This window comes from Triturus cristatus, chromosome 5_1 (genome assembly GCF_964204655.1).
Source record: "Triturus cristatus chromosome 5_1, aTriCri1.1, whole genome shotgun sequence".
Taxonomy (NCBI): Eukaryota; Metazoa; Chordata; class Amphibia; order Caudata; family Salamandridae; genus Triturus; species Triturus cristatus.
The window spans coordinates 281,004,167-281,031,213 of NC_140587.1; the positions used below are offsets into that span (position 1 = coordinate 281,004,167).

At 45.0% G+C, this 27,047-nt stretch overlaps 1 protein-coding gene across 5 annotated transcripts in view; it reads right to left on the minus strand.

Moving 5' to 3' along the window:
* Positions 1–464: 464 nt before the first annotated feature.
* The window catches only part of LOC146830728 (uncharacterized), a 435,729-nt gene continuing 409,146 nt past the window's right edge, over positions 465–27,047 (minus strand). For all 5 annotated transcript variants that reach the window (XR_014961478.1, XR_014961480.1, XR_014961479.1 and 2 more), the window contains one exon: positions 465–3,480. The gene's annotated coding sequence lies outside the window, so the exon portion shown is untranslated. The remainder of the gene's footprint in view (positions 3,481–27,047) is intronic.

Below are 27,047 nucleotides of genomic sequence, written 5' to 3' on the forward strand. Positions count from 1 at the left end.
TATCAGGCTAGTGAACTATGTTGTGTGCTCAGAGTTGGTCTTTTTTTTTTATTTTACAGAGTTTTATACAGCACAAACTTGACCCGAATCGGGTATCAGACCGCTTTACATAGCACCAGTTGCATTACATAAGGACACATTCAATTTATATTTTTAGTTTTATTTTTTTGATAGGTCTTATAACCTTTAGTAGGTACCAATGGTGAAATTAAATATGAAACCAATAGCTCGATGTTGGTGACCCACTTTAATAATAATAATAATACATGTTTAATGAAAAATATATACAAAAGATACAAAAAATACAAATATGTGCACTCATTTCACTGAACTAATTGTGTGTGTGTGTGTGTGTATATATATATATATATATATATATATATATATATATATATATATATATATATATATATATATTACAACCAAAACCTGACTCAGATACAATCTGACACCGACACAGGAGATGCTTTAGCCATCCAGCTTAGGTTTTATTCTTCTTATGCTGACGCGTTTCGGCACACCTGCCTTGTTCACATCATATATATATATACACACACCTCCAACATATACTATAAGCCTTCAAAATAGTTAGATTTGGGACCCTTGCTTTCAGACCCACAAACAGTGCTTTAAACGGGCAGATACTGTCCGTTACTGAGTACCTGCACTTCTTTAACTTGAGAGTGAGAATACTTGCACTTCTCAGCACTCCTGCAACACATTTCATAGGAGAGTCCCACCAGCACTTCTTAGGAACACACAGGCACTCTAAATAGAGAGTACCTGCACTTCTATATTTGCATTTAAAGCACTGCCCAAAAGTTATTCAGACTTGGCACATGGGGTTTTCCTCATTAGGGTGTTTAAATCCTGTCTTTTGCCGCTCAATTTGCTTGGTGGACAACTCAATTTTCCCTAGAATGAATGGTCAGCTAGCACACCAACGCTTAATTTATCCAACAGTGACTAGTTTGTCGTCACGGGTCCATTATCAATTTGGATTCTCAATTTGCCAACTCTTAAGGAGCCATCTAATCCATCATTCCTGGCTGCAGTATATCCCTAAACGGAATAAGTGACTTTGTATCGCCGAGTCTGGCTCTTCTCCTTCTCTCAGCCTCAACTTGACCTAGGTTGGTTGCACTGTCTAGAAACAACGGGGCAGTATAAACCTTGGCGTGAGCATCCTTGGTGTTTAAAGCTCTATGAATGAAGAGAGATTTATAACGCGCAGACTAAGCCCAAAGGCATCAAGGCGCCTAACAAAGTAAAATCAAATAGACACAGAACCAAAATCACGGATATGCCTTGACAAAAAGCCAAGTCTTTAATGCCTTCCTGAAAAGAGAGACAGATTGTTGGGTTTTAATTTCAGTAGGGAGGGCGTTCCACAACTTGGGGGCTAGAGAGGAGAAAGCCCTTCCTCCCCACTTGACTCTCCTGAAAGGAGGAACTGATAGCAAGCTCTTTCTAGAGGAGCGAAGATTTCTAAAGGGGGCATAAGGTGCCAACAGGTCCCTAACACCCCCAGCTCCAAGACCGGATAATGCCCCATAGGTCAGACATCGGGTCTTAAAAGTAATCCTGGCATAAATCGGAAGCCAATGCAGACTCTTCCTAGCTGCTGTAGCCGAGGAAAGCCTCGGGGCATCAAGCACGAATTTTGCTGCCGCGTTCTGGGCGGTTTGCAGGCGTTGCACAAGACCTTTATCTATACCAGAATAAAGGGCATTGCAATAGTCAAGCCGTGAGGCAACCAGTGCAACCACAATTTGTTTGCGAGCCTGTGGGGCTAGGTAGTTTTTATTTTCCTAAGAATATTAATGATGCCCCAACAGGTGACAACCGTCCTATTTACCTGCTGAGCCATAGAAAGAAAGGGGTCAATCAGAACTCCTAGATTCCGGGCCGAGTACGTAGGAATAGGACATACTCCCAGAGTAGGAGGCCACCACTCAGAAGTCCAGATGTCCGTCTTACCACCAAAGACAAGAACCTCGGATTTTTCCCCATTCAGCTTCAGTGAGTTATAGATCATCCACTGAGAAACTGCCTCCATGCAATTCCTAAAGCTGAGAGTGGAGGAATTGTCCGAGTGTGAGAGGGACACCATGATCTGGGTGTCATCAGCGTAAGAAACCACCTCCATCCCGTAAGATCTTATTAACCTGGCAAGTGGGGCCACATAAATGTTAAAAAGGGTCGGACTAAGAGCCGACCCCTGTGGGACCCCACATTGTACCGGCAGGGATGGAGATAGAAACTCGCCCAATTTGACCCTCTGTTCCCTCTGATCAAGGAAGGAGGCCAAAAGGCTCAAGGCCGAACCTTCCACCCCTATCTCCCTAGGACGAGCTGTTAGAATCGAGGGGGATAGGGTGTCAAAGGCGGCTGTCAGGTCTAGCAGGACTAAGAGAGTAGTATGGCCCTGGCCTATGGAAAGGCATAAATGATGAGCCACCGTACAAGAGGCTATCTCTGTTCTATCCATTGACTACCATTTTAATAGCATATTTGTTGGTTGAAAAAACAAGGACTCCCTAACAGTATAATAACAAACTACCAGTACTACAGCTTGCAAGAGTTAACAAATATCACGACCTTTGTTATTTTGGGTGATAAAATCTGAACAATGTTCATGGCACAATAGTTAATGCAGGAAAGGCGCATTAGAGCCCAACTACCTTGTAGATGAGCAGGGCTGTGTCTTCAGCATAGTACAATACGGAGATGCCATCCTGACACGTTGAAGGCAAGAATAAATACAATGTTTTGAAATGTTATGCAAATTAAATATACATGTGTGTAAACTAAAACAAGGGTGTGTAGAAATTTCAGTTTGACCCTGCTGGGACAATCTTTTTCGTGAAGTTGTCAGTTCTGAATGAATGGAAACATGTCCACTTTGCTGTGTTCAAACGCTGTATCAACAATAGTAGTTCATAAGTGAAATCCAGTTTGTCCAACTATGTCCAGAACTTTGTTCCAGTGACTTCGTGATAGGGAGTATCCGGGTCGATCAATGCACAATATCAACTACGGCTGTCTTTGGGAACAAATATTTTTGTGCTATGTTTGAGTTCCAGTAGATAATGTGCGGGTGACATCTCTCTTCTAAAACCCGTGTGGGTGCTGGGTCCATGTCTCGGCATGTAGCAGGAATAGTTTAGTTAGTTTGTTTTCTTCTTATCTCCACACCTTTACTAAAGTCAGTTTATTAAAGATACAAATAGAACAAAGTATCCATTAGGTGTGCCCCACGAGAAAGGGAGTCCATTGAAGACATCAAGACATGGAAAATGTGCCTCGGGAATCAAAGTCTTTCATAGTTGTTTAAAGTATTGCGGCAGAACCATTTTGCTCATTGTGGGACATGCACCTTTTGCGGGGTGGCACCATCATAGTCCTCAGCTGCTCCTCCGTGAGATTCACTATTGTCCGCATCCAGGTCCTGGTAATCAGTTTCCACGGGTGGTGAAGCTGCAAGAGATGAAACAAAATATGTGACAAGTGAGCATCAAGCACAGTAGATCACCATCAGATATGCTTTGTCACAGGCTCAGGAAAACTCTCTGCAAACATCTACTCTCTGTCCTAAACATCTTACACATTCTCCCCAATGCTGAAAAGCTGTTTACTCTACTCAGGCTCTAGCTCTCCCTCTGTCAAGCTACTGTTAAGTACACTCTGTCAGTGCCATGGCTTTTGAACTCAGATAATAATGTTTATATAAAGGGTCTGATTTAGAGCTGGCTGGAAATGTTTAATTCTCATTTGTGTGGGCAGTGGTGAACCCTTCTTTGGGAGATTATCTGCTGCTGGAAGATCCACTAGTAGAACTGCCTCCGTCTCACCATCCCGATGCTGGAGATAATTCCATGAGCGGATTGTTGAATGGCAGACAAACCTCCCACATATAAATTATCACTTCTTTCAAAAACTGGAGGCTCTCTCGTTCCTACCCAGCCAGTTCTAAGTTGGACCCCAGGTTTGAAATTATGATATCAATTAAACATACTAACTTCAGCATCAGGCACAAAACCCAACAATTTATAAATGCTTGAGGAAGAAGATCAAGAAAGGGAATGCTCCATTTTAGTAGTTTAGACTAAAAGAGGAAGAAGATCAAGAAAGGGAATGCTCCATTTTAGTAGTTTAGACTAAAATCCCAATCATAGAGGCTATGATGGAAGAGGATGTCCTACAAGTTGCTGCTACTACGAATCCATGGTACAGTGAGGGCATGATTTAAACATTCAAACTATCTACTATGAGACCCTTTTCCTGGAGTCCCTGTGAAGTCAGAGATTGCTGGCTCCAACAGGGATAATTAGAGTTGTTTAACAATGGCATCCTGAGATCTTCTACACCAAAAAGAGCAACGTTCTTTGAGCATACAAGAAAGAAATTGGAATATGCAGGCGAAATTGGAATATGCAGGCGAAATTGGAATATGCAGGCGAAATTGGAATATGCAGGCGAAATTGGAATATGCAGGCGAAATTGGAATATGCAGGCGAAATTGGAATATGCAGGCTAACACGTTGAAATAGACCCTGGGCATCCTTGCCCAATGCAGGTCACTTTTTTGAAGGAACTCGAACACAGACTTCACACTCAACGACAGGCATACGCAGCTTTGAACATAAGCCCTACATACATGTCCTTAAAGGTAAAGTAGCCTCACATTAATTATGGTGCCACCAACATCAGTCTCTTTTAGCCTGGGTAGAGCGGGCAGAAGACCGTGCACTCTGAAACCTCCTTGACCTTAAATACTAACTCTTGGGTCTCAGTCTAGTAAACAGAAGCACCATCAGTGGACTCATGATTTTTGAGTTCACTCGAGAGAAAAACAGTATCAACTGAAACAAGAAAAGTGAAGAGGTATTGTCTTTAATATTTGGGGATAGACATTTTGGCTTTCTTGATGCTTGCTTGACTGCTTCGTCAAAAGCTTTTGAAGATGGCCGTAAATGCGTCTCCATACATAGGCAGCCACTTTCGAATGCACAAGTGGCCCTTTTTGATTATGTCTTGGCAAAGTGTAACAGAAAATACTCCAAAGAATGGCACGTTGCTTCATTGCGCATGTACATACATGCACAGGCAGCCGCTTTTCAATGAGGTATTCACAGCTTGGCAAAACCATTGGAAGATGGCCACTGAGCACGAGGAAAAGTTCATGCACACACTAGAAGCCATTCAATCATAAGCAAGCGGCTGATGTAGAGCCCATTCTATCAATTGCAAACTAGACAAAAGGTCTTCGGCAAGTGAGAGCTATGCTGTTTGTTGGCAAGACTTAAAAAGGATCAGGTTAAAGGAGTATAGCTCGGATTATCCATGCAGGAGACTGTCAATCCCAAAAACCATGAAGCAAACGATGTTTGTTGGAATTGTTTTACGCTGGGAACTCCTTATAATCAATACCAGACAACCGTATGTTTCATACAAGAGGATTCAGTAGATCTGTGTTATATTAGTAACACACACTTAAGCAGAATCTGTGTACTCTGAGCAGCAGAATAAAGATCTAGTGCAAGTGCTACTAAGTTACGTAATAAATAACTACTTGATGTGAGTTGGCTTGATGTTAGCAATTTTGGCATTTCCCTCTGGAAGCAGGGGCATCTCAGACTGCAGAAGGTATTACAGTTTCAGCTGATCTATAATATTAGACTTGATTCTCCAAAAGGAGTCATGCATATGAGGCAAATGCTCTACTGAGTCCATAAAGAGCAATAGAGCAGTGACCCAAAGGAATGTACTTGTTATAGTGAGCCATGTTGAGTGATCACTGGATTCCACTCCGCAATGACAGGAGAAAAATCCACAGGCATGGAGCCACATGAATGCTCTGATTACAGGAAGCCATGGTAGATGCTCTGTAGAGGCCACTCAAGCATGGCAGAGTGACAACTCACTGGAGTGCACTGGCTACAGACAGCCATGGTCTTGAGGTCATGGAAGCACATGCAAGACACTGCAAAACGAAAACTTGCAGACTCTGCAAAGGAAAAGAGTAACTAATGTGGAAAATAACACAAGTAGGAGGTTTAGGCCTAATATTAACACAAACAGCCCAACAACATTTAATAAATGATTTTACCCAGTAAGAATAACAACCTTGCGCTTATGGAGTACACAATGAGGTAAGACCACCCAAGAGGTTGGCTCAGGTGATTCTTGCACAACCCTTTTGATAAATGTGTCCACCTGACGCAAACTCCCCTGGCAGGGTATGCGATGTTGCTGCTACCAGATCACTTGCTGACTTCATCAAGTGCATGTTGTGTCTGTTTGTATCCATTAGATGCCTGGTAGCTACTCCTCTCACTTATGTGTCGACAGTTGAGGCCTGTTAAATCCATGTAAAAGTCGATATCCATAAGGAAACCCCCCGTTGATGATGACATTTCGACACTTAATGAGCCAATCCACAGGTCATTTTTAATCTTCGCTATTCACTGAGCACTGACCCACACACACCAGACGGCTAGATCACCAAAAGATCTCCGACAAAGTGACCCTTAGGGCATTGCAGTACCGGTCGGACGAGGAGCACCGCCCCATGACGAAGCATGACATCCTTCGGGGGGGGGGGGGGCGTATTGTAATGGATGCATGGTAGTGACCTATTATATCTATGTCGACTCTATAGAGCAACCTTGTACAACATACGGCTCACCAATGTATTTTGTTTGGTATGAACAGACCCTGTCCTTAAGGTTAATTCTAGAACATGTTAGGAAAAAGCCTTTGTCGCCTATGGCAGCCTGCTCTAGGCTGAAGATGGGAGCAGCAGAGATGCACCCGTGATTTGCTCCACTGAGAGGCTCTTTCATGAGGGGGCGAGCAGTGGCAGACAAATGACTTGCACAACAGAGTGGCACATTCAACAGTAGAACCCTAAGCTTTGAATGTATCATATGTGGAGTTTACAATGTTAAACCAGTTCAGGTGACGTACATGTCTCGCAATAAATACATGCAACAGAGCTGTATCCAGTTGATGTTTGTGGGTTACTCCTCTGTTACCCCTTTGTGGACACTACTGAGCTTATTCCTTGGTTAGTTACAGCCAGTACGTTGCTTTTAATTGCTCCTTTTCCACTCCTTGTAGGACTCTGTTTTCAGATTTTACCCTGTCGATCTGTGTCCAGTCTATGTCTGTGGGTCACTCATCTGTCCCTTCTGTGTTAATCATGTAGGACATTTTCCCCTAGTGACCAAATACTTAAATCTCACTTGCACTTTCCTGTGCAGGGCCAGCTTTAGGGCGGTGTGACTGGTGCAGCTGCACTGGGCGCTGACCTGGAGGGGGCACTGACTCATGAAGGGTGCTGTGTTTAGCAATAACTTACAATTTAAAAGCACCTGCTGCAGAGTTTCTTCTGTGTCTAGCTTTCAGGGAGCAATACAAATGTCAAGATAACTCTTCTAATTAATGTCCCTGCTAGAGAGAGAGATCTAAGTTTTGTCTAGTGGCCGTTTTGGCTCGTCATAAAGTAGTACAGAGGATTAATATGCTTGCTGCAAAGAACAGATCTGTATATTGTATGTGGGTAGCTGAGTGGATTAGTAAAGCCAACTTTTACCAGTGCATTAAAACAAATGAAATGTATGTGAGAGAGGTGCAATGGCGAAATGGGGGGCACCTTTGCCAGGTAGTAGTGAGGGATTCTGAGGAGCAGGTTATGGGGGGGGGGGGGGGTGCCGAGAAAGACTTGACGCACCAGGTGCCACCAGTGCTAAAGCCGGCCCTGATCCTACACACTGCGAAGCCCAATAAGAAAGGAACTTCATCAGCCATGCATGTGTCAAACAGTCCTGCCAAGTACTACGCATCAGGCGTTAGACTAACGCATTTCAGTGTGGTACTCCGCATTACCGCACTAAATGCATTGCAAAGCATATGCCGTGTCTGACTCTCAGCTTCACTGAAGTGCTGCCTAACTGTTAAGTATGGGAGCGCGCAGCCCATGGCGTGCGCGCGCTGCTCCGCGTTTTGGCTTGGGCCAAGGCTGCTGGCAGGCTCACATACCCTGCTTAGCGCTACATTTGTATCATTCTTGTGACTATCAGTGGAGGGGGGCCGGGTGGCAAATCCAAATTGCCATGGCCTGCCTTGCACACACAGACTGTGAATAGCCTGCAATTATTGGAGCACCACCCGCACGGTCCTCCGGCCCAAGTAAGTACCAGCCTGTATTTTAACAGGACACAAATGCAAATGGCTGCACGCGATTATGCAGCTGCGGCGCCTCCCAGTGTTAGTTCCTCTCAGGTGCCAGTCAGTTGCCAAGAAATAGGCCATTTGGTTTACAGACTAACGATAAAGACGATTGGAGTTTGACATTGGAGTCACCGATAATAATACCTTTTCTTTTATTTGCTGCTTCATACCACACATCTATATTTTCTGTCAATTCAACCTCCTGAGGAAGTACGGAAGGTAGGCCCGACTCAGTGATGCTTGTGAGAGCCTAAACTCACTGAGCCATCTTACCACGCAGAAACCGGATCGTCAGAGAATGCAGACACTGTATTTACTGACACCTGTAAACAGGAGTAACTTATGTTTTGCTCAGTAAGACTGTGGTTGAGAAATCTCATATGAGTGTGATACACATCCAGTCAGGACTAAGTTGCAGTTTGAAGGCCCAGATGAAGCTGGTGTGAAAACTGAGGCAGGAGTAACCATCACCCCAGGGCTCACAGGGGTGAGGGGCAAGAAGGGCAAGCTGGAGAAAAGAAGTTTTTTTAAGTGAAAAAAGATAGCATTTCTACACTTCATTTAAAACTCTGGACATTTCTTAAATGGGCATATTTCTTACATTTCTACAAAATAAGCAAACTTAGTGCTACGAAAACAGTCATAGGCGCCTTTTTTTTATAGTACATTCCTTAATTGTAGAATTGTGTCTTAAGGCAGTCGCATGTTCCACATGTTTCGAAAGGGAACGCTAGTGAACACCCAGCAGTCATAACTTAACAAGAGCCGTGGTGTAACTTAAGAGAGTCGTAAGTTATGCATGTTTTCATAAGTCAGACTAAAGTGCTCAACGGTAATGCTAGCCCCAGGGTATTCCGGCCTCCGCTGAATAGTTATTTGCCGATGGTGCCCTACCTCTCCCTTACTTCTGTCCCTGTTATGACCACATTCCACAATGGTTCCCTGCTAGATGTGTGTCATAGCAATACAAACACACATGAACGGTACATTTGCATGCATGGTCACTATGAACGAGCTAGGGAAGTTCTCCTCTAATATTATAGCTCCAGATACATCAGCTTAGTAAGAGGTCTCCTTGGGGCCCCGCAAACCCTCTTCTGGGATCAGAAAGACCACGTGGACTTTACAGTGATACGAAATGAGTGACCTTTGCTGGCTCTGCCTCCCCCCTCGCTTCTGCGCTCTGCTCCCACTTGCAGCAGCGCTCAAGCGAAATACCTCCTATTTCTTCTGACACACCTGGGATCTTCAGCAGTTTAATTCCCCTTCAGCACCAGATTACTGGCAGTGGAAGTGGCCTCTTTTGTGGTTTTAGGATTTATGACTCCTTGTCAGTAAGTTTTAAAAAAACAAAATAACCCCAATCTAGCATCTCACCACCAGCAACATGAGCGTGACCACTAGCAGCATCCGCGGCAGGCACTAGAACCAGGGGCAGATGGTCCAAGCCAATGAGGTAGCCTTAATACCAGTACCCACAGGATGCATCTAGTCCGGACCTTGGAACTAGGTTTGAGCAAAATAGCAACAAAAAAAAAAGAAAAGAAAAGTTGCACACTGTTGCAAAAATGTATGTTACATTTGGAGAAACTAAGTGAGCTGCATCTCTCATCAACAAGCATTGGTAATGCATCAGTTTCACCTTGTGAAAAACAATAAGCTGTTTTATGTTGTATATTGTAGCTTGGTGAGAAGTTGTGCAATACTAAGCTACAACTTACAAGAAAAAACAGCCTAGTAATCACTTAGGCGAAACCGATGCATTACCAATGCTGGTTAGGATAGGGATGCACACTTTTTTTGGATAAATTGATCGTTTGTCACACTAATTTATTGTCCGCACACACGTAGTTGGTTTATTCATCATGATGTCAAACACCTGATGTGAATGGTTATGAGTATGATTTCATCCAGGACTGAGAGGGGGCGCTACCAGTCACATTACTAATAAAAGTGTGTGAATAGAAAAAGGAAACTAATGTGAGAGGTCTTTCAAGGTTGGCACGCACACCCAATCCATCCTGCGGTGTCCTTAGTTCCCTGGTGCTTTGCAGCAGTTTTAAGATCTTTTTAGAGTTTCTCGTTGCTCAAACGAGTGTAATTTCTAATATTTATATGTTCCCTCGTTTTCATTGCTTGATTTTGATCTCAAGAAAGTGTCACTCATAGTCGTTGAATGTCACTCATACTTACACTGAAATTATGGAAATGTCACACATAAGCAATCTGAAACCTTGGCAGCTATGGTCAAGCACTTCCTACAAAGCAAATGAATTGAGCGGGGTACCCATATGTGTGTCAGGCACTGGAGGGAATAAGGAGGCTCACGCTTGCACAGTCTGCGATCGCATCACACGATCAGTTTCCCAGGAGGTGAGTACAACAGGACAGCGGCTGAAGCTGCAAGAAAGATATACGCCCTATCTGCAAGAAATGTGCCCATCTATTAATTTGGCATTTGTAAAGCGCAGCTTGCAAGATCTGGGTGGCCATACGGCAGTTTGCAGGAAAGGGTAAGGTGGTAGACCATGATCTGGCGGCTGTCCCAAATATCTTATGTAGTTGCCATTTCTGCCAAGTTTTCGGGCTTTGTTATTGGGGTCTCTACTGTTGCAGACAATCCTCTTTCAACATGTGCACGCCTGGGTCGCAATACCCACGGATATCTTACAATTAAGATGAAGATATTGTCCCCTCATCACGGAGACCTACGAGCTCGAAGTACAAAGGGTTTGAGTGACATGACACAGATGACACAAGTCGGGTTTATGAAAGGTAGTGGTGGGCTATCTGCAGAGACGTGAGGAATAACAGGGCAATTCTAATGAAATAAGTACTAAACTTCACCTATAGTAACAAAGAAAACCTAACTGCCAAACCTGGTGCTAGCACCAAAAGGAGACTGTTGAAGCACATTAATCAATTTAGAGCTGACTTGTTAACTCAGTAAAGGGTGGTCATAGAAGTGAACCATGCCTTAACGGATATATCCTGGAAGTGACCTCTAACGCAGAAGAACTATTTCCCAGAAGTGATACCTCTGACAGGGAAGTAGTTCAGTAAAGAGTTCATGCATGGATAGGCATAGGAATGTAAGCACTGATTATTTAACTAATAGAATGCAAGACAATTTACCTTTATTCTTTCATAAATCTTTGGCCTTTATATTGCCTGACAATTATTGGTGAAGTGGCTTCTTTGAAGCAGGAGGTTCATCATGTCTCACCGCTACATGTTTGAGCCTCAAACTTACTGGCTTAAGTACCCATGTGAAAAAATACACAAACACAGCATCTAGAATCCCCATATATGTGTTGGCCTCGAGCTGGTTTCGCTGCTTTCCAGGAGTGGTTATATATTTGTTTTAAGTACCTTTTAGGCATAGTAACTTTGCTGAAACAGCTAGCCACTGGGTTTGCTTGTAAGCACACCTCAGGGGACAATACCGCCAGGTCTTAACCCCCATCATTTTGATCCCTTCTGTAGAGGGAAACCAGAGATGCTAGCATAAAGGAGAATGTACCCACCTTGACTATCAGACACAAAGCATGTATCACACAGCCGGGTGAAATACGACAAGTACTATGCATCTGGCGGCAGCAAGGGCAGTTATAAGTAGGACGCACAGTAAAATACTGGGCCAGAGTCACCATATGTTTTCTTGTCTTATTCTTGGCTTACTCCTGGATGTATAGATGCAAGTCACAACTACTCATGAAAGAAAGATTTGTGACTTTGGTACACCGAGGCCTGTGCACAATCTTTACTCAGTGCTTTATGGCTATTGCTCATACCACAGGTAAAGGTCCATAAATAAAGTTTGTCTGAATCCCACAAATGCCATTCACTGGTTCCTTTCATCTTTGTGGTGTAACTGAAAAATACCCCAGAAACTATACTTCCTCCCCCGGCAGCACTTTCATTAAGAGAACATTGCTCAATGTTTGCCCACACCAATTCACATAACAGATACATTAGCATACATAGAAAATTGTCACTCATTGCTTCATCTTCTCTTCTCACATCATGCTGCCAAATTATGAAGAGAATTGTACCTCCGCCCTGGCACAGTCTACCCATTTCCTGAAAGGGTTCTACACAGGAATAAGGCAGTCACAATTAAGAGTAGAGAAAATTTACATAGCACACCAGAGGTTATTTTGCGTCTTAAAACTAAATAAGGTGGATATTTTAATTCGTTGCCTTTTTAAAACACAAATATAATAATATTTCTATTTTATAGAAAGGGATGTGTGTATAAGATGATCGATGTTTTTATTATGCAAAAACATAGGTTTCAAAACGCACACTTCTCAGGGATACGATGTTATTTAACAGGCAACATAATTCTTGCGAAATACACGATTTCAAACAATGGGAAGTTTAGTCTCAGTCTGATTTCCTTCCCCCTTCCCGAGCTAATTAAGTTCGAAGCATGAGTGCATTTAGAAGCTTGCAGCCCAAAACTACTCTAAACAACTTAGTAATTGCCCTTCATTAGCTATCAGCCACAGACACAGTTAGCTGAATGTAGGCAGAGCTATTGTTGCCAATGGTGTGCTTTGGGTCAGCCCTTTGCTCATTATTGGATGGCTTTGCTGCCAGTCTCGGTTATGTGCATCTGTTCGGATGGCTTTCCTCGCCAATCTTGTGTTTATCCCACTCAGGAGCATTTCGACCCCTTAGGGTTCTGATTGGATGAGTTGTATCCTTCCAGTGCTTACTTGAGGGGACTCTTTTTGTTTTACTTTCAGCACTCCATCAAAATGCAAATTTCTTAGCTCTCTCCTCGTTTCTCTCGTCTCAGTCTGTCTCTCAAATGTGCTCTTCATTTCCGCCTTCCCTGCTTGACGAGGCCGAGACCTATTAACTTTGACTAATGCTTGTTTAATTGCCCCCTCTTCACATACTGCTTTCAGTGGACAGTCTCTTATTGGGAAAACAAATAATTTTTATTGATAACTGTACCAAAATAAACATCGAATATAAAATAAATACATAACAGGAAACTTGTATTTGGTCCTAGATTGGTATTTCGTGGTTCAGGTGAAAATTATGAATCCCTCAATGTCAACATAGGACTATGCTACAAATGTACCCACTTAGTATTATTTATTGATTTATTTAGGCCATGTTCTTACTGAAAAACCCAGTTTCACACATTTCTTACAACTGCTCAAACGTCAAATTCCATGGTATTGACACAATACAGCCTAACAAATTTAGGAAAACATTGCTTAGTGCCTCAAATTACATTGAAGAATTACTTTATAGAAGAAAACATTCAGGGCCATATTCCCAAGGTCTAGTTCATATGATTATACCTCACTGCACAAATGGAACACAATTTAACCCATTATATACTGGTTATCCTAATACTTCTATTTAGACTGACAACAACAGGACATAAACCACACATGCATCCTAATATTTATTACCATCGTTGAGGGATGAGCTAGCATGCTTCATCTCTCGTGAATCAAGCCCCTTTCACACGCTGATAATAATTAACATATTACACACCTCCACTTATATACTGCATATAAATATGTACCCCCTCCCATATACCACACACACATCAATTTTATGATAACTTACAGACATGGTAAGTTTCACTCTGGGGCTCAGGGTAATAATTAGACAGCAAATCCCACCAGCAATTCCACTTGACAAGGAGAATCCATCCCTCCTCAGGGATATTGGTACCTCCACACTACCTACAGACCCCTCATCACCACATTCAAAACTGCCTTCTACCAGCTTTTCATCAACAGAAGTAAAACACTCTCGTAAGTTGTCAAGCACTGCCTAAATCATCTCCCAAAACTCCAGTGCCTCAATCTGTCGACAAATGTTATACCATCAATCACTTCTTCAACACAAATATGAAATTAGATCCCATCATAGGACAGGCATCCACTTTATTGCTGACCACCCACCACTACACGCACAAGTGGACAGTTTAAGCCCCCACTGGCTTCTCAGACTAAAGCTGCGCTGTATGAACCCCAAGCTGACACTGAAAAAGAACTTAGATACAGCCTCAACATAGAACTCACATTATGTTTTGTTATGTGTATCTGTATGGCGCACTATGTACCTGGGAGGGCGTCCTGACGCTGAAGCAGGAGTTGTATGAGCCAAGGAAGGATTGAGGCTAAGTGAATGGATGGGTCTTCAGTTTCTTGCGAAATTCAAGAACTAAAGAGGAGGTTCTGATGTGTGGGGGCAGGTCTTTCCAGGCTTTAGGAGCGAGGTAGAAGAAGGCACGACCACCGGATCTGGTTCTGCGTTTGCATGGGGTATGTGTAAGTAGGAGACAGGCTGAGTGGAGGTGTCTGGTAGTTTATGCTGCGGTTGAGGCACATGGGGCCAATGTTGTGTAAGGCTTTTTATGTGTGCGTGAGGAGTTTGAAGAGTGTTCATTTATGCATTGGGAGTCAGTAGAGCTTTTTAGAGATGTGTGGTGATGTGAAGGTGGAGTGAAAGGTTGAGAGTGAACCTGGTGGCAGAGTTTTCCATGGCCTGGAAAGTCTACGGGTCAGTTGAGCGTTAATTCCTGCATATAGTGTGTTGCCATGTTCCAGTTCGCTGGTAATGAGGCCATGGGTGACGGTTCTGTGAGTGATGGGGGGAACCATTTCAAGACCTTCTTGAGCATCCTGAGTGTGTGGAAGCAGGAGACACAGACTGCATTCACTTGGCCGGTTATGCTGAAGATTGCTACTTCCGACTTGTCTGTGTTGAGTTTCAGGCAGCCAGTGTTCATCCATCTGATGACTTCGGTCATGCAGGTGGAGTAATTAGTTCCGGTGTTTGGCATCTTGTCAGAGAGGGAGAGTTTGATTTGGGTGTCGTAAGCATAGGATATGATATTAATTCCATGGGCGTAGATGATGGTGGCGAGTGGGGTCATTAATGGAACACCTCACCAGATCTCCTCCTGATCAATGTATATATCTTTTTCCCAGAAGACGATTCTAGACCAGCTCCATCATCTACAAAGTTATTAGAAATGATATACCAACATACCTGGCCAAGAAACAAACCACCTGAGACAGACAGCACGAGAAGCCACAACATTGCCATGCTAATAATAAAGAGATGCAAGAAGGAAAGGGACTCAAGGAAGGTCTTTCCTATCTTCGCACCAAAATTGGAACAATATCACCCCTGACTTCATAAATGCTATATCCCTTTTGTAATTTATAAAGAAACTATACAGATTTGGTTTTCAAGAAGCATTACCACCACGCTGTACAGTTCACCTGCCACTTGCAGGAGAGCGGACGCAGTGTGGAGCATCAAGCACCGAGTCAAGGAGTATGGCCTAGGTGCGAGCCGTGCTGCCGGAGCAAGGAGGTGCACTAGCTCTCTGAAGGATCTTTTGTATGTTTCAAAAGTTGGAAACCTGCAGCCCCGGGCATTGTCACCTGAACCCAGGAGGAGCCGATGTCGCAGCGCAGGAAGCCTTGTAGGAGTAAGGCAGCATGGCAGAGGCCCAGCTGACCTGTGGGGCCAGTTCCTGCCAAGCCCATGGAAGCAGTCCGGGTGAGCATCCCATGTCCTGCGTTGTATCCTCGCCTCCTTCTCCTGACATGGCTGTGGGTGCAGCCCTATACTGTGCACCCGCCACTTGCGAGTTCGCTGGTGACACCCTCCTCTCATTGTGTAGGCGATGGGAGTTGAGGGATGTTCTTGCAGTGGGAGGGGGCCACAGAGGGGTGGGCATTACACCGGTGTGGGAGGGGGTCAGGGGCTCGGTATTGTGGTGGCTGGTTGCTGGTAGCCTGGGTGCAGCTTGTGGACAGGGATTCAGCCTTTATTTGGGTGTGATTTTAGTCACATAGTCATCCAGAGGCGACAAAGGGAGTGCATAGGAACCCAGGAGAGCTGGAAACTGTGGAGTCTTGGGCCTCATAAGCCGGGGAAGTGTCTGGAGCACCTTTCGAGGGAGTCACTATACCAGCCAATTTGGGGTATAGGGCGGAACATGCCTTCTCAATATCAGGCTTCCACTGTCGGTTAGGTGTTTCGGTCTCCAGGGTTACTGACTTGAGGAAAAGTAGGCTCTTGATTTCCCAGAGTGGCTCATGTCCACGGCTCAACATCGACTCTCCTAGCAGCAGCCCATACAACCGGAAAGGATGATGGCCAAAAAACTGAGGTCAGTTCAGACATTAACCACCAGACAGTGGACCAAGCCAATCTGCTATGAAATAGAGCTCTCCATCTAGCCATACTTAAAGGGAGTGGCACAATACCTGCTGTCTTTCAGAAACTACCTGATGATAACCCCTCCATTAAAGGTGTTGCACAGTCAATACCTCTGGAGGAGGCAAAGGAAGCGGTCAGCCACCCCAATCCACAAGTGGTAGTGCAGCTGGCTACTCCCATTTCACCACGCCCTCAATTACTAGCGCCACCTATGGCCAGGTCAGTTTGTCGTTCTCTATGGGAATGGACCTCTTTATGCTCAGTGTAAGGGGGATTGGATATTCAAGTTTCACCTCTCCTCTATGCATCTCAGCCCTCATTAAGTTTGGATTATACTCTCCCTGAGGTCTCACTATTTAAACCGGTGCCGCTGACCTTAGATGGGAGGGGGGAAGCACCGCCTGAAACGCCAAAGCAGCAGAAACAATCTATGGCCCTGTTCTTGAGTACACCCAGCCTTATAACATTGGATCAGGCTAATCTCTGCTTCACCCGACCTATTGCTGAATCTTCTAGTGAATACCTCAGAAGATTATGTATGCTTCTCCACACCCATGCAGAGTATTGAACGTATTTTGCCATCCATTCTGTCCTTACCGGAAAAGAACAATGACAGTTCAGATCACATATTTGATATTTTATCGGTTATATTGAAGAATTTACCTGCAAATTTAAACAGGGATGAGAATAAGCCCAATGCAAAGAGCTTCGTAACTTGTACAGCGGACATGAGTACCCTGGTGGGGATCCTAGGATCTTTCCGTACAGTCAGGAAACAATACGTGATAATTTTCTTGTCCTAAGTGATATTGAAGCCGTCTTCATGGAGGCAGGGCCATCAGCCAAAGAAGGTACAAATAACGGACTAGACCCCTCTGGCTCTGCCCAAGCCTTAGGGGAGCCAAGTGAAGTATTTCTGATCTTTAACAGAGTCACCAGGCTAAAGCCGGAAGTCACCACTCAAGAGCTTTGCCCTCAGCCGGAAAGGGGAATAACCCTTGACCCCACCAGGTAGGTCGCTCCCCCTCCGCACAGCACCGCCTGTGTGTCCCTGACCCAGCTGCTGCTGAGGAAGTTCGTGGCCCTCCACCACCCGCAGGCTACCAGCTGCGCCTCATCCCTGGTGGCCATTGGTAGGCCGTAGGTTTGTTCATCTTGCGCTTTATTGTTTTGCCTGTATTTCATTGTTGTGTCTGTGACTGCTGTTGTTCTGTCTTCCCCCGCTGCCTGTTCGTGGTCCCTGGCCATTTTCTTCCCTCTGTTCACCTCGCTGTCCCTGTGTCTCTCAGCCTGGTTTTTCCTTCTGTACCCCTCGCTGCCCCCGTGCCTCTCCGCCCGTTTTTGCCTTCTGTGTCTTAGCTGCCCCTGTATTCTTGAGCCCTTTTTGCCTTCTGTGACACTTGTTTGTTTTTTCCCTGTATTTCTGTGCCCTCTTGCCTTCTGTGGCACTCGTTTTCCCTTGTTTTTTGTGCCTTTTTGCCTTCTGTTCCCTTCATCGTCCCTCACCGCCCCCGCATCCCCGCCCCCCTGACTGCCCACTGCCCATTCACTGCCCCCTCCTCCCAGCTGCTCCTCCCTCACACCTCCCCATTTATGCCGGCCGCTGAAGGCGCGACTAAGGCAAGCCCATCTGCACCCGTCCGTGCCCAGCGCCAGAACACCTGGCCCCCGCCACGACGACCGCCGCCATTAAGACGCCAGCACACTGCACGCTCTCAACTCCGGACGGACCAAAACCTGCTTCAAGGCCGCCCCGAAACGCACACACGGTCCCTTCACCTGCCGGAACTGCAGCTACACCAGCCTCAGAGCCGACGAACCACCCGCCAAGAAAGACCCCAACCACCTCCGATGCATACTACTGAACACCCTCTCCGCACGCAAACACGCCGTTGAGCTCTGGGACCTGCTCAACACAACATCCCTGGACGTCGTCTTCCTGACAGAGACCTGGCTGAACGACTCCTCAGCACCCGACATCGCCATAGCCATCCCAGACGGCTACAAGATCACCCGCAGAGACCGCACCAACGGAGTCGGAAGAGGAATTGCCATCGCCCACAAGAATAGCATCAGGGTCTCGACTAGCACCGACGACGCGCTCAGCACCGCCCAACACATGCACTTCCAGATCCACACAGACCCTAACTCCACCCTCAGAGGCACTCTTGTCTACCGACCCCCCGGACCCCGTCCCCAGTTCAGCGACTCCATCGCCGACTTCATCAGCACGCACGCCCTGACCTCCACCGACTTACATCCTCCTCGGAGACCTGAACTTTCACCTTGAGAACAACAACAACTCCACAACCCTGATCGATAACCTAGCCAACCTCAGACTGAAGCAACTCGTCACAACGCCCACCCACTCCGCCGGCCACACGATCGACCCCGTCTTCTCCTCAAGCCTGCACGTCTCCGCCAGCCACACCACCAAACTCCTCTGGACCGACCACCGCTGCATCCACTTCGCCTTCCAGAAACCCACCACCGCACCCAACAGATCCCCCGCCGCTGCTGGAGCAAAATCACCGAAGACCAACCACATGCAAACCTCACTCTCAGCCCACCCACCGAACCCTCCAACACCGACGAAGCTGCCCACAGCCTCAGACACTGGATCGAGGACTGCGCCAACACCCTCGACCCGCTGAAGAAACCCCCCCACAGAGACACCAGCAAGAGGGCCAGCTGGTTCACCCCAGAACTCCTTGCCTCCAAGCAAGCCTGCCGGAAACTAGAGAAGGAATGGCACAGTGAACAAATTCTGGACAGCCACACAGCACACAAGGACGCCATCCGCAACCCCCACCACCTCATCAGGGCGGCCAAGAGGATCTCCTTAAAAAACCGCCTCAACAACAACGCACACAATAGCAAGGAGCTCTTCAACATCGTGAAGGAACTCTCCAACCCCAGTTCCAACCCCAGCTCCATCACCAACGACATCCCGACGTCGCAAACCCTGTGCGACTCCCTCGCCACCTTCTTCCACCGCAAGATAGCAGACATCCACGACAGCTTCAACACCCAGACAGCCCCAACAGACAGCAACACAACAGACCCTCCTGACACCATCGACCACGATCCCCTGCTAGCCTGGGCCAGCGTGAGCGTCGATGACACCATCAAGAACATGAGCACAATCCACTCCGGGTCTCTGTCAGACCCATTCCCGCACCACGTCTTCAACAAAGCAAGCAGCTCCATCGCACCCCACCTACGCAACGTCATCAACTTCTCCCTTGAGACCGCGACCTTCCCAGAGAGCTGGAAACACGCCGAGATAAACGCCCTACTCAAAAAACATAAGGCAGACCCAACAGACCTCAAGAACTTCCGGCCCATCGCTCTGCTCCCCTTCCTGGCCAAGGTCATCCAGAAAATCGTCAACAGACAGCTAACCCGATACCTCGAAGAAAACAGAATCCTGGACCCTTCCCAGTCAGGGTTCCGCAGCAACCACAGCACCGAGACTGCCCTCATCGCCGTCACCGACGACATCAGGACCCTGCTGGACATCAGTGAGACCGCAGCACTCATCCTCCTAGACCTCTCCGCCGCCTTCGACACAGTCTGCCACCACACACTACGCGCACGCCTCCACGCCGCAGGGATCCGAGACAAGGCTCTGGAATGGACCACCTCCTTCCTCTCCGGCAGAACCCAGAGCGTCCGCCTCCCCCCATTCCGTTCCAAAACCTCTGAGATCATCTATGGCATACCCCAGGGATCCTCCCTCAGGCCGACACGGTTCAACATTTACATGGCCCCGCTCGCACACGTCACCCGACAACACTACCTCAACATTATCTCCTACGCCGACGACACTCAACTGATCCTCTCCCTCACCAAGGACCCCATCACCGCCAAAGCCAACCTCCACGAAGGAATGAAGGTCAACTGTGTTTGAAACTGTAAATAGATCTCTTTTTTGGGAAAAGAGGGACAGATGAAACTGCCCAATGGGGCTTTTGAAGCTGATAGGCCAATTGCATGAGGGCTCATGGACCAGAGTGGAACTTGGGGGTGATGGGCCTTGTCCAAAAAAGGTCAGCATCCCAAATGGTTAAGACAAGGGTCTATTTTGGCTGTGCTCTTGTTTTCAATTTACATAGCGGATGCCCTGATAGGATAAGTCAGGACCTTTCCTCCTAAATTGGGGTCGTAATCTATGTCTGCATCGTTATATGTGGATGACACGGTGTTATTAGATCTTATGACAGTCGTGCCGCAGCTTAAACTTGCCGCTTTTTCACATTATTGCAATGGAAATGATCAAAAGATAAATATGGTCAAAACTAGAGTCAAGGTTTTATTCATAAGGTGAGAGGCGACCCGTGAGGTTTAGGTGGTGGCTCAATGGTGCTCAAGTAGAGGCGGTTAACGAAAATCATTTTATAACTTTTTCAAGTCCTCAAAGCCATATTTCAATAAAGTCATTCCAGATTTTTCTCAATGCACATTAAGGATACAACCAAACATACAGGAGTGTCTCATCCAGGTAAGAGCTGTGGGGCGTGACGGGGACTCGACAGACGACCAGGGAAATATACATAAATAATTAGTTTCCCCTCGTTGTCGTCTGTTGAGCCCCCCACCCCGGCCCACCACTCTTACCTGCACGTGACCCTCCTGCAAACAGACATGAATGCGGGTTTCTTGTCAGATGGAATTTAGGCTGGGATTAATAGTCGGTGGAGGCTTTCTTAACTCACAACATAGTGAATGATCTGGGCAACTCTTATGCATTAAGTAGTATTAACACCCAATTGAATGTTATACCGTGCCATACATTCTACATAGTTCTTAAAGGCATGAAAAATTATTACAGATGAATTAATAGTACTGACACCCAACCAAATGCTATGTCTTGCTGTTTATTCTCTATTAGTTTTCGAAGGTGTGGCTAGTTACCGCGCATCAAGTAGTAGTATGGAAAGACATTAATTTCTTTATCAGATTATCGGTGCTACTGTTTAATCCAAGATCTGAAGTATTTGCCTTGTTAAGTGTTGATAAACACCACATATGAAATACATGTCAACCAAGCTGAAAGGGTTACACAACTGTTTCTGGTTAACAGGGTATGCAAGCCAGTGATGTATGATCCGCTGATGAGTGAATGATAGGTGCTACTCTTATACAGGATGTTCTATGGCTAACATGACTATGAAGATCAGTAAATCTCGATAGATTAGGGTGGACTAGTGGGCTCAGGTGCACTACCCTCACAAAACTGAGAGGCTCATACCATAACTGCCATACACATCTCTACCTACTTTATATTTTCAGTCTCAATATTCATTTCCTATCTTCCTCATCTGCCCTTCCCCTATTCTTCCTTTACACTCTCCCTACCTGTTCTCTCAGCCACAATTTATGTATTAGACATCTGAACACACCTACCACCAACAGCAATTATTTGATCAACCACTAGGCTGGCCGGCAGGTGAGTCTAAGAGGCTGAGAGAGAGCCATAGGACTTCACCACCAGCCCTCTTCCCATTACACCTCAGCTCAGGTGTAGAAGCAAAGGGCGGAGAGGAGAAGGATGTCTTTCCTGTTTGGACCTTTTAAGGCCTAGGGCTTGAAATGTTGCCTGTTTCTGTAACTATAAATTAACCAGGAAATATCTACAACAACTAACATTTACATAGTCTCTCAAAAACACCCACCAAAGACTCCCTGCAAACCAATGCTCATTCATCAACTGCTAGCCATCTCTATGGACCACTTCTACATACCCTTCTACACCTATATCCACACAAGGCCCTTCCTCGCTTCTACACAAATCCCAACGGTATTGTAAGCCCTGTTCCAGAACACCTATTCCCACTATGCCACTACCCCCACACTATGCATATCCATATGCCCCTCAATTTCATACACCCTCTCCCTTTGCCCCCTAAACCCTTCGCTACCCGTTGCCAACCCAACATATTGTTGTGCGCATTAGTCTGAACCCTAGTGCACATATTAGACTTAAGTTTCTGTTTTGTTGTAGCAATATGAACGCTATAGACTTTCTCCAAGACTGGAATATGGTCTTTTCAAGTGTATTCAGATTGTTATCTTTGCTATGAAGAGCTCCACCATCCCATCATGGGCCTGCCTCTCAGTAGCCTAAAAACTGCAAAATAACATTTAAAATATCGCTTTCATAACAGCACCCGTTTATTTAGGGAGATGTGCTTTTGGGAGAATCCACTCTAGCTTAAAAGGAATGGAGCCCCCAGTTGTGGTCAGCTCTAAAAGACACTTAAGGGATTTGGAGGAATCTGCAAATGGTTTGATGCATTTTATTTTCAAGAAATTGTGGGTGCAGGGATTAGAGGTTTGTAAGATGAGTGTATCAGGCTTCATTTAGCCCACTCAGTCTTGAAATTAGGGCATGTCTCGATGACCACTAGTACCTTTCTCCACGTTTTATTTCTTTTAACAACAAACACAGAAGAGTGTCTGAGAAGGAGTGCAAAACCAGAAGACATGTTTTATTAGTTGTGTGAGAAAGGGATGGTTGTGTCCCTTAAGGACTTACTGTCTCTAGTGCTCTCCGTGCGAAGAAATCTTTAGGATTGCCGTTTTGATTGCATCCTCTGTTGCAAGAGCTAAATAGGTGTGACTCATTCTGATCAGTAATTTACAAGTTGGCAAGGTTATCGCCAAACCTGCCTGGGCAAACACTGCTGGGAACCTGTTTGGTTGTTCTGTGAAAAGAAAGAACAATATTTTCTTGACTCTACCAGCTGAGATGAATTGAATGTACGCGGAACGAGGTATAGAATGCCAGAAAAGTGTTGCTGCTGGAGGGGAGCTCAAGACAAAATATGTAAAGACACTTACAGGGCATGACCTTACCCCATTTCCTTGGCCCTCCTCCATGTGTTGACATTACGAGCACCCAGTGGTTGCATGATACTATATGGAGATCGGTAATACTCAGTGCTTAATGTGAGGCGGTGTTTTCCAATGCTCAGCACCAGCACTTAATCCCCAACACCAGCGCTTTTCATGAGCACCCGTTAAGGACACATTCATTTACGGGGAGATTAAGTGATTTGCCCAGAATCACAGATGTCCAACTGATGCAGAGACTCGAACCTAGTTCCCCAGCTCCGAAGCCAGCGGCTGTGGGCATTACGATACATTCTCTTCCCACTTCAGGGTTAGTAGTTCATTCTGTTTTAGGTGGCGCTAACAAGAGAATTGGGCTGGTGTAAGGTGTCTCCTGACGAGAGCCCCGGCACTTATTTTTTTACAAATTAACCACTGGTAATACTGACTTGCTCAAATGTAACATCCACTATACCCCAACATCTACATTGTCATGGAAAGTATACACTTACTATTCGTAACTTCACATCCACTTACTCAGACATATCATGCATATCAACGTTTGGAATGCAATATTTTTGTCATGCAAAACAACGCAGCACATGGAATATAGTCTGGGTATACCCACTGACTGATCCAGGTGAGGAAATCTTACTATGTGATGCTTCGAAGACAACTCTGCAATTTTTCCTCATGCTTCTGCACCAAAGGCTTCCCTCCTGCAGAGTTTCTTGCCCATAGGCTCATTGCTTCCACACTCCAAGTCATTGAGTTACACAAGGGAAGTGCCAATTATTGCCTTAGATTTACCAACAAATTTATGGAGCTATTGTGCGCCTACATTTACTTTGGCCACATATAGAAATGTATGTAGCAGGGTAAAATCCCTTAGCTGATTTTTAGAACGAGGACTGGGAGAATTTTAGCAAGTAAAGAAATTCTTCCAGTTTTGTGGCATGCCTGCAATGGCAACTTGAGTATTATGGGTGGGTTTGTAGGTGCCCATATTAATACCTATGAGTTTCTGGGTAGGCACATACAACTTGAAGGACAAGGTCACCCTTTTGAAGGCGTCAAGGGCAGGAAAAGAGTATGTCCAGAATTGGCTTGGGTTGGTAACACACATGCGTTTAAGGGTCGGGTACGGGGAATCTTTTCTCAGTAATGAAACAATTACAAGGAAATAAATTAACATATTGTCTAATTGATTACTTCATGGAACATCCAATTCTCAATTTATTCTCATGGTATTTCTGTGTATGTCTGGAATTATTTGAAAATTTCAAAAAGTCAGGAAATCCCTTCAAAAGTAGGAATATTGCTCCAGGAGTAAACGTTAGCCTTCTTTAGCCTTCTTCAGCCTAACATTTGTGAATCAGGTAGCTCCCTCCTTTTGATGGTCTGAGGTGATTGTTTTCTTCAGCGATTCTTCCTTCCCTTGTTTTCCTGTTATTTCGACCCAAAGCCATTGTTTCTTAGAGCCATCATCAGCATCCCCGACATCAGGGTCACCAATAGGATTCACTGCACCTTTCAAGTAAATTCGGTGTTTTTTCCGGTTTTCGCTGTAGGTTTTATTGGTACCAAAGTCAATATCTGTCACTAAACAGCATATAAAGAAACTAGCACAGAGAATTCACACCAGATTACTCCTCCCCGTTCAAATCTAGAAAAGGCAATCTTATCACATTACATTCTGAACTTGTGTGACTTTGTACCTCAACACTACCAACACACCTTGCCCTTTTCCTTTCTTTTCATACTCCCTCTGCCATGCTGCGTATGCTGCATGGTGTCAGAATTGAAGCAGGTCTGAAGCCTGTTACCCATGTGTTAAAGCCATATACTCTGCATGAGAGTAAATAAATAGGTTAATCTGATGCAGTGATATGAAGAAAGGGAATTCTTTCCTTTAAACGTTTGCAATTTCAGTGACATCGCCGCTATTCTACCAAAATTGGAGGAATGTTTTAAATTGTATCTAAGCCACACACTCAGCCATCATCTGGTTAGCCAAAGCAATAACCTCAGTCTTGCCATGGTGTAATTTTAACCACATATGCTCATTCATGATTCAATTTATATGCTACACCAACCCAATTCACATAAAACTATACAGTGTGATAGAGGTATATCTGATTTCATGGGAAAACTACGTCATTAAATACCAGTTCGGATAATTAATTTCTCCTTAACTATCTAATCAAAATTTTCAACATTAATGGCCTTTACCATTTGGTGGAGACAAACTATAGAATGTATTTGTTGGATGTTTTTTTTCCTGAAAGGTAGCCTTAAGTACCCTTTTACATTCACCCGCTACCTTCCCACATGTTGTCACTATGTAAAGTTTCACTTTATTTTTAATGGTATTGTTGGAGGTCCAAATCAAACCTCCTTTTGTTCTTACTACTGTGTATTGCCCTCCCAGATCCTTCTCTCACCCCCTCCTCCTTCCCTCATTTTTAAAATAAGCCCCCCTCACCCCAACTGCGGACCCATGCTCTTCCTTTTTTAAATAATTTATGTGGCGACCAGCTTGCATACACTAATTTCTCCTCTTAAACCCTTTCCTACCATGCCTCCATCTACGTTGTTGCTATAACTATTTTTTGCTTTAATATTAAACCTAGCCCCCCTAGATTCATCTGGTCATCCACAATGTTTTATCTGTTTGAATGCGGTTCGGTGGCAGGGTGTCTAGTATTTTCCAAGAAACTGATTTCTATAATCGTTTTTTTAATTAAATGAGTTTTTGATCATTTGGGTTGTTAAAAATAGTTTGTTTTCTTTTCTATGTTTTCACATGTTACGGACTGTGTTTTATCAGCATAATAGCGTAAACCGCACTCCAAGTCAAAAGATGAAATCACTCATATGCCCTATTTACATCCAGAAATAGAAACAATTGATGGGCGGAATGCTGGACAGTGCAAACATTCACCCCCCCCCCCAGTCACAAGGATCTGGGTTTAATCCATCATTCTTTTGCTCACCACATCACCCCAGTTTGGACCCAGCCATATGCAAATCAGTCTTGACCCTGTTCCTTATGGGAAAAATTCAGCCCAACGATGCTCGTTTCTGGTCCAGGGAGGACCTGGCTTGGCAGTTCGGGCTGGACTGTTCCCATTAGGTCCCAATGGAGACCCGGTCCAATTGAATCTAGAAGAGAACCCATGGCCACCAGCTCAGGTGGCCTTCAGGTTTTAAGGGCAGAACCTCCTCTCCAACCATATTCCACCTCTATCGCATCAGAACCGCATTTACAACTGGCCTGCCTTAGGTTTAATGATGGGATGATTTTAGGGCACAGGCCCCCTATATTTAATTATCCGGGCCTCTATTTGGTGCTTCATGCGTATATTTCACTATTTGTGTGCTCCCAAGTAGTCACTATTACAGACATCAAAATAAAAAAATCAAAGACACATAAGGCATCACTGTCACCACAAACATGCACAAACATGTGGAGAGGACATTGGCCGTTACAGTACATTCCTACCATTATTATCTTAGTTATCAAAAGGACCTCATGAAATTAGCTGTCTGTACATCAGTACACAACCACACAATGTTAAAAAGCTTTTTCAATGAGGTTTGACTGTTTTACTACCATGGCCGGCGCTTACATTGGGTAAGGTAAGGAAGCAGCCTTAAAACATACTGGTTGTGAAAAATTACTTCGGAAGAAAATTTGGGGAGCGCAAGAGCAGAGAAACTGTAATTTTACCTGGAGTTTTGAAAATCCTTGC